Here is a 17,851-nt window from a genome sequence, read left to right as displayed (position 1 = left end):
GAGTCGTAATAGAAGAGCAGGTTATCGCTCGTGCACAATATTTGGACTTAGTATATACTCAGTTTGGCACGCTCTATGACAAAATACCAGACGCCCCTAGACCAGAGTTTTCAATCCCTCCTCCTCCTAAATCAAATAGTAACTCTCATGCCGGTGATGGCGTGATTGGCACGGCAAACACGAATCCGAAAAAGACCCATCAAAAGAAGGCCCGTAAGGATTCGAATCAAAATGCGCATGAAGAAGTTCTTGCTTCGGAAGTAAATGCCGTATCGACAGATAAGGGCAAAGAAACCAATCAACCAGGAAGCAAGAAGAATCAAAACAAAGGGAAGAAGAAGAAACAAGGAGAGTCATCCCCTCGAAAAACTTCTTCAAGCTCTCCTCGAGATAGGAAACCACCTTATGGGTGTCAGATATGTGATGAGGATCACTGGACGAGAGAATGTCCATACAAAGCTGATCTAAAAAGATTCTTAAAGAGTTCGCAAACTCCAGCTGTGTTAACTGATCCGTTTCCCGATCGAGGAAAAAATCTGGTTGGTAGTGGAAATGCTTCACCGTCGCAAGTGCTTATGTTATCGATATCGAAGCAACAGAATGATGCTTTGATTTCGACAAGGAACAAAGATTACGGGAATCCACAGGTGTCGAACGATAAAGGTAAAGATCAACCTAGCAGTTCGACAACAACTTCGGCAGAAGTTGTACCCCCCATCACACATGAATTAACAATAAAACCGCCAAAGGGAGTAGTACACAAGTCGACATTTAATCCTCGTGCCAGAGCGGCACAACATTATAATATAGTGGAAGATTTGGCGCAATCGCCGTCTGCTATGTCGACTCTTGAAGTACTACAAAATTGCCCATCCCAAAGGCAGGCATTGTTATCAGCAATTGGTGGGGTGGATCCTAAAGATTCCAATCTTGTATCCTTTGATCACAAAGGATATGATCCTCAGTTACCAGCTCAACTAGCTTTCCTCGTCCAAGTGAAAGCCCTCAACAAAACTGTTCATCAAACAATTATTGATGAGGGGGCATCGACATGTATTATGTCGATGAGTTGCTGGAAAACTTTAGGATCTCCAACCTTGTCGCGATCATCGACAACATTAAAAGCATTCGACGGAAGGACATATACCCCTTACGGTATCCTTAGTAACTTGAAAGTTGAACTAGGGGGAAAAATAGTAGAAATAGATGTTGAAGTCATCGATGGCAATCTTGACTATAACATCCTACTGGGAAGACCATGGATTTATGCCATGGAAGCTGTTGTGTCGATCTATTTTAGGAAAATCGCATTCCCCTTTCAAGGAGGGATTACGATCATTGACCAACAAAATTTCCTCCCTAATGGTTCACAAGTTACAGGAAGCGTTCCTCTGATCCATGGAAGCGACCATTCGTTTCAAAATATTGGAGTAGGCCTACTAAAAGATCCTACATTAATGGGAACTTTCACCCTTCCGCCAACGTTCATTGTGGGAGAAGTGGCGACAGTAGGAACCTGCAATATGATATCTTCCGCACAAAAGATGTCAGAAAACGATATCAGCATGGATCATGCAAAGGTTTTGTCCCCAAGCCCAATGGAAGTATTGTAGCAATCAATTTTCTTGGCCTGGGGGGCAACCCCAAATCAACGCTCATTAAGCGTTTGGATAGATAGGTCTAGAGAATATGGCACCCCTTTAAGTCCTTGGTCGCGAGTGCATGGAACCGACAAAGGAATAGTCCAATCAATGGTAATTGACGGGGCACCATGGAATGATTCCCACCATCGTTCCCTTCTCCCGGGTTGTGGGGAAGATACTCAAAATACCCTTTATCATCCTTCAGTTTTCGATTTTCTATCGAGTACTGTAAATACAGTGGGCAATGAGGATAGTTCTTTTACTATGTCAACCTCATTAAAAAAATGAAACGATCCCCTTTCCAGATCTCAATAGTAAACCTTCATTCCAACCAACAAAGTTGAATGCAATGAAGCTTGGGGGGCATGCACCTCGATTTGCGTTATTATGCTGGGGGCATGCAAACATATCATCGAGCAGTTTTAGCAATGTTCATGCTCGTTAAAAAATAAACACAAGAATCGAGCAGTTTTTGTGTAGAGTTCATGCTCGTTAAAAAATAAACATAAATTGTGAGCAATCTTTCCCTAGCAGTTCAAGCTCATCCAGAAAAAATGAACCGGTAAACAACCTCAAGAAATGTAACCTTTGAAAGCCATATTAAAAGCCCTTGGTTGTGTTTATATGCCACCACCTCCATCCGTTCATTTGGCCAATCGTTCACCTCCATATGTTTGTTTACCCATTTTGAGGAACAGCTGCGAAGAGTGATTTCACTTAGCCATCCTTGTGACACTGCCGTGATTGGAGAATTCCAACCTGTACCTGGAATTTGTTGCTATCCCTGTTCATCACTCGTTCCTCAAAAGACGAGTCTTCTTTGAGCTCTTTTCACTGACTCGTAAAATATGAAAAGTTTGCCGAGTTTTGGCCTTCCAGCTCGTTAAAGGACAAGAAGAGCTATCCCTCCTCTAGATTTTAATCTTTTTGGACCTGAGGGATTATTACACAAAAAGATCGAGCGCTTGTTTTGTTCGGCTCGTTAAGGAAATCGAAAACTCATCCCTTCTGTATTGTTTTATACTTTTTCGGACTTAAGGGATTAGAAGACGAAAAAGGAATTTTGGAGTTAACTTTTCGTACCTTTTCAGACTCTTTAAAAATGAAAAGGACCGAGTTTTCTTTGTCGTTAGACTCGTTAAAATGATTAAATAGCGACAAACTTGTCTTTAGACGAGAACGAGTTTCCCTATCGCTAGGCTCGTTAAAACATAGCAATGGGCTTGCCCGAAGGGCAGGTTATAGAACAAGCATATGTTATCCTCCTCAAGCTTGACAAAAATAAAGAGGTACTAGTCAGCAATGACTGGGGAAAAATTGGGAGAACCTCACAGCATTAATGGTAGCAAGTCGCTCTTGAACATGACACTTTGTCCTCCGTATCACATCGGGTTGGGTTGTTTCATTCACCGGTCTCATAACCATGGTCTTCGCCACACCATCCACAATTGGGGTAATGCTACCAATCCATCACATCAATGTCGTTATATGTTCAAGAGATGTGGTTCTGTAAAGAGTCAACCGTGTTCCACCCACTACCATACATTATCCTTCATCCACTTCATGACCGCCACCCTGAATCATACATCACAGTTTGTTTTCACCTCATCACAATCACTAGCTCCGTTCCGTGTCACTGATGTGGGATTCATTAAGGCCCTCCTTTGACGGATCGCTCCTTGTCGACATCAGCTCATTATCCAAGGAGTTGATCTAGGAACACCCCCCTCAGTACTTTGAAGCTTGCATGCCTCAATGGCAAGTTTCTCACTTCCGGCGACAGGTATACATCAATGACCTTCGACCAGAAGATTTTGCATGGTGGTCGACGCCAAGTCCTTTATTCCCACCATGTGGATTGTACTGCCGTACCTTGAGGGTCATCATCCTTATCGGTGACTCCTCTCGCGCTTGTTAACGGTTTACATCATTGACCAGTAATCAAGCGATGTCTTTCCATGTTCGACTTCAAGAAATTCTCACATGGATCGACTTGTACATCGAGTGAAGATCGGAAGAGATTGAAGACCCCGGATCTAGTTTCATCCATCCGGGCTGCGATATATATTCAGGACATAAAGACATTTGATATGTACACCATTACAGCAGATGATCATCCTTCTCAAAGGATGATAATTTCAGCAGAGAATTATCAGTCTACAATCAGACGATCGTCTGTTCTATGTACCAAAATGTATTTATAAAGCTGAGCATGGGAATGCCCGCCTCAGCTAGATCATGAAAAATGTATGAAAAATAATGTATTGTATTGTATCTTATTACAGGACACTTCTCAGCAGATTGAATGAACTTCGGATCCTCTCAATAAAGCATTTCACCCGATAAACAACCTCATACTTTAGGGGGCATCTGTTATAGACAATTTTGTGCCTTACAGCAACAAGCATGAATTGTCAATAATCCAAGGGATCCAAAGTTCCCTAAACATGATGTTCCTACCCCTAGAGGAACAAGGTCAGCAAACCAACAGCTCTCAGATCAGTTCTCCACCTGAAAACACTCAAAAACAAGCAATCCTGAAATCAAAGCAGGTGCTCCACTAGGTTTCTGCGCTGAAACTCAGTTGCTCCATGGTGTACCTGCGTTGCAAAGCAAGTGGGACAAAGGCCACCTGCGCTGAGCGAGAAGGGACAAGTGGCACAGTGAGTCATTGCTTTGGAATCTTCCAAAAATGACACTTGGATCAGGTATTTCACCTTGTGATGAGTCAGAGGCTCTGTTTCTCCAAGTGGAAGCAAAGTTCTCCAAGTGGACTCAAGAACTGAAGATCAACTAAAGATTAACTGAAGAGAGAGAGGACACAAGGCAGCTACACATCAGTTGCAAGCTGACTCATCCTTTCTCAATTCATCTATATATTGAGCTCTCTCTTATGAGCTCAGGAGGCTGGAATTTTGTGCAAAGTAATGATATGCTGTTGGTTTCACTACTGAGTTATTGGGTGATTGTTTGAGAGAGGTGAAGAAGAGCAATTCTTTCTGCTGGGAGGTGTTGCTGGGTTGGAGCCTTCAATGGTTGTAATACTCTCAGAACCTTTATTTCTTCATTAATAAAAGCTATTGAGGTTCTTCTATGTGCTCTTGTTTCAATTATATATTGTGATGATTGCATGTTTGGTTTACACTAATCCATGAACCAGTTATGATTGCATGCCTCTTGTAGTTTCCTTCTTTGTTATTTTGCAGGATCTCATCGTAGCTGGGCGAGCAGAAGAACAAAGAGCTAGGAGCAAGCGGCCAAAGAGAAGAGTTTGGATTCGACATTAAGCGCAAGGCAACGGTTAGTGCTTTCTCCATTCTCTTTTGCTTTCATAAAGAAGTAAACCTTAAGTAGTTTGTTTTACAGTTGTTGCTAAGGAACTGTCACCCTTAGAGTGGGATAGGGTCATCCGAGTCGGATACTTTTCCCTACAACAAACTGGCGACTCCGCTGGGGATCGTATCCGTTTGATTGTGTTTGTAGTATTTTGCTATTCATTTCCTGAACAAAAGAGTACCAAATCGAAAAGCTTTTGACTATATCAAAAGCGAAGTAGAGGGCAGCTACTCTTGCTCATTTTCTGAGCAAATTCATGATTTGAAGAGCTGATCTACAAGGATCCTTGTAAGCTCTTAGTGATAGCTTTGCACCTTCCTAATCATCCCTTTGAGTGTGCTTGACTGATTGCTTCTGATTTGAGCAAAAACCGTGCATTTTTGAGAAAATTATGACCCGGAAACTGTGAAAACGCAATTCTCATTTTCCAAAGCAGGTAGTACACAGGCTACCTGCTTTGCAACGCAGGTCCCGAAGGGGCTACCTGCGCTGAGAGCTAGTTTGGCTGTGCAGAGCCTGCGTTGGCCCAAATTTGCCTAGTGCATTTGGGGTTTCCTCCTTTCTCTTGCCTGTTTTCACTTAGTTTTGCTGCTAGGTGTCAGTCTTGTGCTTGTTTTGAAACCAATATTACTTGCCATCATTCTGCCTCTGTTATATAATGAAATTGTACTTGTTCTTTGTATTTCTTACTCATTTACAATTTCCCATAACGAAAAGTAAACTAGTCATGCTTTTGGCCTTTTAGATCTGAACCTGTGTTAGGCATTTTGCTGGTCTAAAGAGTTAGCTTGTTTGCTGTCCATAGCTGATTAGTCATTTTACTTTCGTTAGTATGGTTTGATTTCATGTATTTCCAATGATTAAGCAAGTGAATCTTAAGGTGTCTTTTGATTTTGGACAAACTTGTTTACTTTCGCTTTAAATCGAAATCAAAGTTATATAACCACTTTCTTTTTGTAATCCATCCACATTAAGAAAGGGAAAAGAAAATACATGCATTGTGCATTTTGCATTTGACTGTGTGCTTGACGATTTAGGAAAAATTTGCATTTTAGTGTGTGCTCTATGATCTGTGTGAAAAGATTTGCCTTTCTTTTCCCTCAGTAGTTAAGGTTTTCAAAGTTGAAAGATTGAAAAGTTTGCTTCTCATCTTAGACTGCATTCAGGAATTTGTTATATACATCTCGTGGTGATCCTTAAAGGCAAACTGATAAGCAAGATCAACATTAAAATAAATCCAATTTACATAACAACGCTTTGTAACATAACGCAAACACATAGAGGTCTAGGTAGAGACGTGTTCCGGCGTCGTTAAACATAGTGACTGTCGATCTCTACGAAGGTGGGTGATTCCTCCTGAGAGTCGGTGGCACTAATACGGACTTGTGCTCCCACGTACCGTCGCGTATATATTGGGAGACCACTATAGGCAATTATCCTTTATCCATAGGAAGCCGTGTCGGCCGCCCTACTGATCGCGATACAGTGAACACAGCATTCACGAAGATCGACCACCCGTACCGTAAAACGTATTCTGTGGTTTCGCGAAAAGTTTGGCACACCCTCTGCCTAGATCTCCAGAGAAGTTTCTTTTGGCTTTTTTCAAACTCTATAACTGAAAAAGTCCATCCGAGCATTTGTCACTTCGGGCTCGTTAATACATCGAAGGAGACTAGAGTCATCTTTAGCTTTTTCTCGACTCTTAAAACATGAAAAAGCAAAGTTATGTTTAAAAGCGTCTAATAAAATTCATTCAAATCGGAATCACAAATTTTCCCCTTTATATTTTAGTTGATCGAGTAATCCGCAATCGTGGAAGAAAGTCAATTGAATATCCGCCGTTCTCGGAGGCTTGCGAGTCAACCGTCTTTGTCTCTGGAATCGAAAACAATCCGGACAAAGCGAGCTCGTCGAACCAGTTCAAAATCTCCTTTAAAAGTTAGAACAAGTGTTCCAACAACATCTGAGATTCTGGTCACTCCAAACATTTCCGGAAACCCTGCCTCCATAGAAGAAGTTCAACCGCCACAGAGGGACAGTAACACTGATCCTAGTCTGGGGCAAATACTTGTATGACTGAACCAGTTCCATCTGTAACCGGTCCAGAGAGTTTTGTTCCTCAAACATCTGTCGCTGTCGATACAACCCCTTCTTCGGCACCGGAAATCTTTTACGGACCTGACGGTCTTCCTCTTCCACCTGGTCTGATTGCGATAGAGGAAATTATAGAGGAACCGCAAGTATCCACTCCGATTCAATTTGGAGTAGGGGTCACTCTATTTCCTGCTACAACAGAAGTTTGTCCATCACCAGTGGAAGTTCCTGTAGAATCACTAAACGATCAATTGGATAGACTAAAAATGACTGAACAACCGTCGACATCTAGGACTGTGTCAAACGACACGGCGACGGCAGAATTACCTGCTGCAAATCCAACAATGTTCGCCGGCATACCATCTGTCCCAACTAGCTCTCAGTCGCTAGAAGGAGTCCACCAAGAGACTATCTCGACAGTATGGTCTGTTCCTATTTGTTCCGGAGTAATGTCTGGTAACTCTCATGGTGAGACTCATCAAATTGACCCTTTTGGGAATCTAATTAGGCCATCCAGTCCTCCAGGACAATCAATTGCCTTGAGTTCTGGATTGCTACCGTATGGGGGGCAGTATGCCTTTTCATTACCCCCTCCGGGAGGGTACCCATACGGGAGTTCTCAACCTTATTCAAGTTATGGCGGAATTGCAACGAGTAGTTGGATACCTATGCTATCCCAGCCACCGAGAGTTGTATATTCTATGCAACAGTGTGTACCTGTGACAAACATCCCAACTACACCGGCTATTGTGACCGTGTCGCAAGTTCAAACAATGCCTGTGGTATGTCAACCTCAGATTTCTCAGGTTCTCATGCAACAGCCCCTTGACCTTGCAACCCAACCACAATCGCCTACTGGTGGGGCAACACAAGTACAGTCGGGTACAACTACCCCACATCTTGGTCCAATGGTTAGCGTAGCGCAACAACCCATGGTGTCGCAACCGTGGATAGTGCAATACCAACAGCCGCAATTCCAACAAGTGTACCAAGGTTCTGAACAGCAAATCTTTGCGAATACGGGACAACCATATATTCAAAATGGTCAAAATCAACCACTTTATAGCGGTCAAGTCCATCAACCGTATCAATCATACCAACATCAACTCCATTATGCTGGTATGCAAAGACCAACTGTTCAGGCGATTCCATCGTATCCTGGTTGCGCTTCACCTAACTTGAATCAACAGTTACCATTCGTGGCGACTTTAGAGTTGCCTGATTTACAACGGTTAACCAATGATCCAATTGCTTACGCCCCATGGTGGCCAGTGATTCCGCACAAACTTCCATCCGACATTCCTAAATTCAATGGAAATCCAGGTGAAGACCCGTCGAATCATGTGATGACATTTCATCTATGGTGTTCGTCGAACACTTTGAATGACGATTCGATAAGGCTTCGCCTCTTTCAGAGGACATTGATAGGTCCAGCGGCAAAATGGTATATAGAATTGCCTAGAGCTTCGTTCGACAATTTTAGCTCCCTTGCCACGACATTCTTAACCCACTTTCAATTACCAATAAGGTATGAAACGGGAACAGAGATACTGACCAACTTCAAACAGACAACCGCAACTCATATATCAGATCATATACATGAGTGGCGACGTCGACGAAGAATGGTTAAAACATACATTCCTGATCAGCTTTTAGCTGAGTGGTTTATAAAGTCACTACTTCCGGCCATAACGGAAGATGTGGCAAAGGGAGGAGTCGTAACAGAAGAGCAGGTTATCGCTCGTGCACAATATTTGGACTTAGTATATACTCAGTCTGGCACGCTCTATGACAAAATACCAGACGCCCCTAGACCAGAGTTTTCAATCCCTCCTCCTCCTAAATCAAATAGTAACTCTCATGCCGGTGATGGCGTGATTGGCACGGCAAACACGAATCCGAAAAAGACCCATCAAAAGAAGGCCCGTAAGGATTCGAATCAAAATGCGCATGAAGAAGTTCTTGCTTCGGAAGTAAATGCCGTATCGACAGATAAGGGCAAAGAAACCAATCAACCAGGAAGCAAGAAGAATCAAAACAAAGGGAAGAAGAAGAAACAAGGAGAGTCATCCCCTCGAAAAACTTCTTCAAGCTCTCCTCGAGATAGGAAACCACCTTATGGGTGTCAGATATGTGATGAGGATCACTGGACGAGAGAATGTCCATACAAAGCTGATCTAAAAAGATTCTTAAAGAGTTCGCAAACTCCAGCTGTGTTAACTGATCCGTTTCCCGATCGAGGAAAAAATCTGGTTGGTAGTGGAAATGCTTCACCGTCGCAAGTGCTTATGTTATCGATATCGAAGCAACAGAATGATGCTTTGATTTCGACAAGGAACAAAGATTACGGGAATCCACAGGTGTCGAACGATAAAGGTAAAGATCAACCTAGCAGTTCGACAACAACTTCGGCAGAAGTTGTACCCCCCATCACACATGAATTAACAATAAAACCGCCAAAGGGAGTAGTACACAAGTCGACATTTAATCCTCGTGCCAGAGCGGCACAACATTATAATATAGTGGAAGATTTGGCGCAATCGCCGTCTGCTATGTCGACTCTTGAAGTACTACAAAATTGCCCATCCCAAAGGCAGGCATTGTTATCAGCAATTGGTGGGGTGGATCCTAAAGATTCCAATCTTGTATCCTTTGATCACAAAGGATATGATCCTCAGTTACCAGCTCAACTAGCTTTCCTCGTCCAAGTGAAAGCCCTCAACAAAACTGTTCATCAAACAATTATTGATGAGGGGGCATCGACATGTATTATGTCGATGAGTTGCTGGAAAACTTTAGGATCTCCAACCTTGTCGTGATCATCGACAACATTAAAAGCATTCGACGGAAGGACATATACCCCTTACGGTATCCTTAGTAACTTGAAAGTTGAACTAGGGGGAAAAATAGTAGAAATAGATGTTGAAGTCATCGATGGCAATCTTGACTATAACATCCTACTGGGAAGACCATGGATTTATGCCATGGAAGCTGTTGTGTCGACCTATTTTAGGAAAATCGCATTCCCCTTTCAAGGAGGGATTACGATCATTGACCAACAAAATTTCCTCCCTAATGGTTCACAAGTTACAGGAAGCGTTCCTCTCTTCCTCATCCAATTGATTGCACCTCCAAATTGGTTAAACACATACCCACTTGTAGATCTTGTCTGATCCAGATCTCCAACCTAGTTTGCATCAACAAAGCCACAGATTTCCAAAACTCTGTCCAATCCTAGTGTTCCTTTGTAGCACAAACCATAATCACTAGTGCCATGCCAATACCTGAAAATCCGCTTCACTGTTGTCCAATGATCCTTCCATGGTTTTCGCATAAACCTACTCAATACTTCCACTGCATGTGAAATGTTTGGTCTAATATATACCATTGCATACATCAGGCTACTGAATGCACTTGCATATGGAACACGAGACATGTCCCGTTCCTCTTCTTGTGTCTTGGGACACTGTTCAACATATAACTTTACACCTACCGGAATAGGAACCTTCATCAATTTACTATCCTGCATATTAAACCTCTGCAATATTGTATCGAAATACTTCCTCTTGTTTAACTAGAGATTCCTCTTTTCTCGATCTCGTTTAATTTCCATGCCAAAAATATAGTTTGTAGCACCAAGATCTTTCATGTTGAATTTGGAGGACAATTGGGTCTTCAAATCCTGGATAATTTCTTTTTCATTTCCAACCAGCAACATATCATCTACATACAAGACCAGATAAATAACACAGTCACCAATTAATTTAAAATATACACAATGATATTCTTTTCTTCTAGTGAAGCCAAGTCCCCGTATAAATGTATTAAATTTATGATACCACATCCTTGGTGACTGTTTTAACCCATACAAAGACTTTTTTAACTTGCATACTAGTTCTTTCTTACCCTTCACTGAAAAGCCTTCAGGTTGCTTCATGTAGATCTCTGCTTCTAGATCCCCATGAAGAAATGTTGTCTTCACATCCATCTGTTCTACCTCAAAATCAAAAGCAACAACAACATATAAAAGTAATCTAATATAAGCTACATTGGAAACATGAGAAAAAATATCACCAAAATCAATTCCCGGCACCTGGGAATAACCTTTTTCTATAAACCGATGTTTGTATTTCTCCACCTTGCCTTCTGCATTCATCTTCTTCTTAAACACCCATTTGCTGCCAATGGGTTTCCTTTCAGCAGACAACTCCACTAGATCCTAAGCCTCATTTTTGTGCAAAGATTGCATTTCATCAACCATGGCCTCTTTCCAAAGTTTTGCATCCTCTAAATCTACTGCATCCCTCATAGTTATGTGATCATCATCAATAATAGATAAATAAAATTTTGAACAGAAATCAGATGGACTATACCTTTCTCTCTGCCTTCTTTCTCGAACTGATCTTCTCATAGCCGGAGTTTGTGGCTCTTCACATTTTGATTTCTCTTCTGTTGTAGAGTCTGATTCTTCCTCCTTTAGCACAAGGAAGGTTGTGCAGGAATTCATGTTTAATAACATATTTCACCTCTCTAAACACCACATCTCAGCTGTGCACAACCTTCCGTGTTTCTGGGTTCCAAAGCTTATAAACTTTTAAACCATCCTTATGTCCAATAAAGATGCACCTTTCAGATTTGCTATCCAACTTTTTTATTTTCTCCTTTGGAACATGTACATATGTATCACATCCAAATACCCTCAGATGTGAAAGAGAAGGTTTCTTACCAGTCCATACCTCTTGTGGAGTCTTATCCTCCAATGTTGATGAAGGTGATCTTTTGACCGGGTAACATGCAGTCTCCACCGCCTCTGCCCAAAATTCTTGTCCTAACTAGACACCACTGAGCATGCTTCTAGCCTTTTCCATCAACGTCCTATTCATTCTTTCTGCAACTCCATTTTTCTGAAGTGTGTATGGAGTAGTCTTATGCTGTGTTATACCATACTTCTTACAAAACTCTTCAAATTCTTTCTTGCAAAACTCTCCACTATTATCTGTCCTCAACACCATTATCTTCTTCTCTGTCTAGTTTTCCATCAGAGCATTAAATTCTTTAAACCTGTCAAAGACTTCAGATTTCTTCTTGAGGAAATATATCCATGTATTCTTTAGAATTCATCTATAAATTATACATAGTACATAGACTTACCCATTGATGGAACTGACTCAGGTCCAAACACATCACTATGCACAAGCTCTAATATTCATTTTGCCCTCTTAGCACTAGAGAGGAAATTCACCCAATTCTGCTTCCCACATACACAATTTTCACAGAAATTAAATTACAGAGAGCAATTAGACATACCTTCTACCATACAATTACCATGAAGTATTAGAAGGCCCTTCTCTCCAATATGTCTAAGCCTTTGATGCCATAGCATGGTCTTTTCTCCATAGACCACTATATTTTCTCGAACCATCTTGCAGGTATATTTCTCGAACATTTTATTTACACTTGCATCATCCAACTTGCTTACAGAAATCAGATTTATGGCAAATGCAGGAATATGAAGAACACCGAGAAGTTTTCTAATCCTTCCACCTTGCAACTTCAACATGAATTTTCCATGACCAATGATTCTAACCTGGCTTTCATCCCCTAAGAAAACATCACCACCATCATATTTCTCATACTCGCAGAACCACTCTCTCTATGGGGATTGAAGTGAAATGATGCACCCGAATCAATCAACCATGCCTCATGATCTACATGTGTACTTAAAGAAGAAGCCAAGTACACATCATCAGATCCATTTCCTTTCTCAGGAGCTTTAGATTTACAATCCCTTTTAAAGTTCCCTTCCTTTCCACATTTCCAACAAACTTTTATAGGATTTCCATGAGATTTAGATCTCCCAATCAAGGACTTATTTTTGTTTCTATTATGTTACTGTCCTCATACAGACAAGGAAGCACCATTCTGGCCCTCCATATTTTTCCGTCTCATCTCCTCTGATAGCAAGGATGAGACTATTTCATCAAACTGCAAGGAAGTTGCATTGATACCTATTGCAAGAACCAGACTATCCCACTAATCTGGTAGAGAATACAACAAATTGATGCACTTATCTTCATCTTAAATTTTAATATCAACATATAATAATTGGATTACCACAATATTGAAGGCATTTAGATGCTCTGTCACCGAGTATCCATCTTTCATCCTCAGGTTATAATTTTTTATTTTTTATTATTATTTTTTTATCCGTAGGAACAATTTATTCACCAGAGACTTAGATTTGTACAAAGTCCCTAACTTGTCCCTCAAAGCCTTCACCAAATCTTCCCTTGATACATTCAACAATACTGAATCTGAGACACATAATTGTATTATGCTATTTTCCTTCTGATTCAACTTTGCCTAGTCTTCAGCTGACATTGTTGTTGGTTTAGTACCCGAATCTACCGCGGTCCACTGATCTTTATCCACCAGCAGATCCTCCATCTTGATTTTCCACAACTCAAAACTCTGACCATTAAATTTCTCTATCTCTATTTTTCCACTGCTCGTCATCTTATTTCACCACAAGAATGAGATCTCGGAGGGTTTATTTGCAGCGCTATGATGTCTCCTTCTTCTATTTCTTGATCATTGGGTGATGCTTCTTGATATGAGTATATGTTTTCTTGAAGCGAAGCCCCACAAACATCTTTAGTAGGGTCATTAACCTCAGTATTATCTTTATCATTAAAATATGCATATAAATCTTCAAATAGAGAATATGATGGATATAATCTTTTGCAATAATGATTAAATGCCATATGAAAAATCTTTAAGGAGGATATGCTATCATGAGGTATTGTTCTATAAAAAAATTATAAAATCGTCTTCTAAAGAGTACATGAACAATTGCATTTGCACATCTTCAAAAATAATACCCTGTTGTTCCATGCATTCATGAAAATTCTTAAGGTGCTGGTCTGGCCTTCTATCTGTGTTTTCACTGAATCTAGGAAAATACGTATTCCATTCATGAAATGAAAGGACATGATTGGGATAACCAACAATGGAAGAAAAATCTAGTGCAACAAATTTGTTGCCCAAGAATGCAGGAAGGGCCATTTTGAAAACCTCCCTAGGTGAGTGATGTCGAGTTCAAAGGTAGGTAAATTTTTGTCTGCTTTAGAATCAAAGCGAGTATGAGGCTGCTTGAAATCTAGGATGATCAAATCAACAGTCAAAGGAAGTAACCTACACACTCCATTTGTCCACCTTCCAAGCTAGTTATTTGCATTTCCATCCATCTCCCCAAGTTCCTCCATCATCATCCACCCTATCTCATCAAATTTTTCTTTAGCCCTGAAGTGATACAAGATTGTCCTGAACTGCTATAGGATTGACCAGAATTGCCACAAGATTGTGATAAACATAGAGAGAGGTTCAAATTTTATGTTTTCCTTGGGGGAATGAAACATGAGTCTACCACACCACCATCATCCATCCTCCACACCATTTATCCACTTCTCCATCCAAAAATTCATCTTTGTCCATGAAAAAACCCATTTTCACCCCTTCTTCCACAGTTTTCACCACCACCAAAGTTTCTAGTCCCTATCCATGAGCTCACCATGAATTATCAAAGATTTTGAATGCATTGCATGAAGGTTATTATGATTTTGGAGGGGTCTGTGTGACTGCTACAGGAAAGAATCCAATCCTGTAGCAACTTGCACAAACCCTACAAAACCACAATTGGAAACACTTGACAACACCAGAATGAAGACTTAGCCATCTTGAAGCATTGAAAGACCATATTTGTGATCTTGGGCAGCCACATAACTCTTGAGGAGCTTCTACAGGGTCATTGTTCATCTCCAACAACAGTAGATCGATCCACTATTTGAATAACATGCATTAATAGACTTCACTCAATTAGACACCTATCATAAAATATATGCACAATATAAGCAACTAGCATGGGAAATGACAACTCCAAAGACCAGCAGGTCAACCACTATCTTGAAGCAGGATATAGGCATCGAAGAAGCTAGAGACCTTTCGGTAGGCATAGGTATGACACTCCTCACCTATTCCTTTAAGTGCATGGTAGTTCAAAAATGTCTTCGATGTATGAGGAACAAGTTTTTTTATAGGCTATAGGTGGCCAATAGTCTTGGCCACCCTCGAATAGTTAAAATGTAGTAAACTCCCTCATGCATGCAACATGGAAAATGAAAAAAAAGGAGGATGATAGTTATGAGGAGTGGGGCTATTAGGTCTATAAGAGGAATACATAGGTGGTAGGTGGGGGCTAGCTCACACAATGTGTTGAGCCCACTACCGCAAGAAGAATACAAGGATAAGTCTGAATCTCATTTGTATCGAGAAGTTCATTCTTAAAATGGTAAAATATGTCCACTAAGATTTAGAGAGTAGAGCTAGAAAAGACTAGGGGTCCACTAGGCTACTATAGAGAAGCTACACAGTTGAAAAACGAGTGTTATAGGATCAGAAGCAATTGCTACAGGATTGCAGTTTGTTGCTACAAGATTGCAAACTGTTGCTACATGACTATAAACAATTGGTACAGGATCAACCAAAAGGTGGAAAAGGGTTCGAATCAGTGTGAATTTCCCTCCAAATCCCCACATCCATAAAGGATTCTCCTAGGGAGGAGTAAGTATCACATTTTCATCACTTCCCAACCACAAAGAGTCAAATAATTTGGTCAATTTCTACATGTACAGACGTCTTGTAGCAAACCCTTAAAAATTGAATCTCCTTTTTTCAAAGACTTTTTTCCATGTGAGGGAAGCAAGGTAGAATTAGAATTGATTTGCTTTGAATCTGACATGTAATTTTACTCCATTTTTTCATAATAAGAAAACCACCCCTCTCACCTTTGCATTGAAACCCCAGGCCACTCAGAAATCGAAAATTGACAAAAAATTCTTTGAAAAAACTTGAGGAAGTAGTAGTAGAGAACATGGGAGGGGGTTTCAATATAATGGATCCCACATACTCTAAAAGAATCCACCAACATCTTATTGTCAGATACATCTTCATAATCCACTAGTGGATGGGGTTCTTTGAGAAGCTAAAGGGATATGATGATGAAATAACCCATGAATTTGCCATGGCCCTTCACTCTCAAGGGGAAGATAGTGCCACCACTATTATAAGAGGAATTTCCATCCATTTGAATGCAAATATCATTAGCAGAGTGACCAAAATACCTCTAGGAGTTAGGTGGGGCAAGGAGGATAGGAAAAAAGCCATTACAACTAAGAAGAATTTCTTCCTCCCTGAAGGAAAACCAGTTGAAGATAAGAATGGAGTTAGAAGGGAGATACTTCCTTACCCATTGGATGAAGTGTCTTATCACATCCTAAAATACATATCATGTGAAGGAAGATTAAGTGTTGTGTATTCTCATCAATTTAGGCTACTCTATGAGCTGAGGTTCCATACAGAACTACCCATCCCAGGCAGGCTCAACATTCCCCACTTTCTCCTTCAATCTATGATACAAATGTAAGAGAAGGAAAACACCAATACATTTCTCATCATGGGCTCATAAGGCTCATTGTTATGAATTCCTTTAGTCACCTCAAAAACCCTATGCTATGGAAAAAAAAAATGGACATGGACAACGAGGATTTCATTGAGACTCAAGCCCAACCTATGCTAGAACATGAAGAGACTACCAAATAAAGTGTTGCTAGAGAAGAAGTTGAAAACAAAGAAGATGTTGAAGAAGAGGAAGAAGAGGTTAAAGATAAGAAATAAGAAGTTGAAGAAGAACCTGGAGAAGAGAAGGAGGAAGAGGAAGGGAAACTAGAGGTAACAAAAGAGACCATTGGGGAACCCTCTAGATCTCAATAGAAGAGAAAACAAGAAAAACAAGTAAGTCACTCAGAGGCGAACACATAACTAGAGGTGGATGCCACCCTAACAATGCTTAACACACCCATCAAAACCAATAGGAGGTAACGCAAGAAAGGCCCCTTATATTTCAAAAGAAGGAGGATTACTAAGATCAAACAAGGGAAGCCTCAGCCTCCTTCAACATTCCCCATCACAATTGAAAAATATCTTAGCCACTGAGTAGGAGAATTGGGACGGGGCAAAAGAATTAACCTCCCTCAAGGCAAAAGGAAAGCAACCTTAATTATTCTAAAGAATGGAAAACACTATGGAAGCTAGAGCCAAGAAACTAAAAGCAGAAAGTTCCCAACTATAGGAAGAAACAAGATTTCTATAGGAAAGGGCATAATTGCTACAGGATAGAGAGACACTGCTACAGGAAGGAAAAACAACACCTCTAGAGGGGGGAGAAGGACCACAAGAACTCCAAGAGCTTGATCCACAACCTAATATTGGGTCCTATTACAAGTTTTATGAAGAGGGATGAATCATACCTGAAAAATTTGCAGTCCCCATCTTATTTGAGCTAGAAAAGGAGAGAAGTCGAACCTATCAGTGGATGAAAATTGCTAAGTCAAATAAATTTGAGGATGTAGGCCTCATGGAAGAAAATATGACGACTATGGGTGAAGAAGCGAATGACTTAGGATTAAAAGATTCATTCACGAGGGAGAAATTTCTTTTTGAAAATCATAAGTTAAGAGAGAAACTACAAGAGAGAGAGGGACAACTTACCACCATGGAAAACTTGGCCATGGAGACCATCTAGTGCAAGCAATCATCCAAGTCATATGAAATATTCCTCAAAGAACAATGGCTGCAATTTCAAATCAAAACCTTGACACAATATGGCTCTCTCCCATTTTAGGACTATAGAAAATTTATTGATTTTTGCCAGTAGGCTAGCA

The sequence above is a fragment of the Pinus tabuliformis genome, chromosome 8, assembly GCF_031772625.1.
Source record: "Pinus tabuliformis cultivar Carrire ecotype Pingquan chromosome 8, CPIR1, whole genome shotgun sequence".
Taxonomy (NCBI): domain Eukaryota; kingdom Viridiplantae; phylum Streptophyta; class Pinopsida; order Pinales; family Pinaceae; genus Pinus; species Pinus tabuliformis.
Note: the sequence above shows the minus strand (reverse complement) of the source record.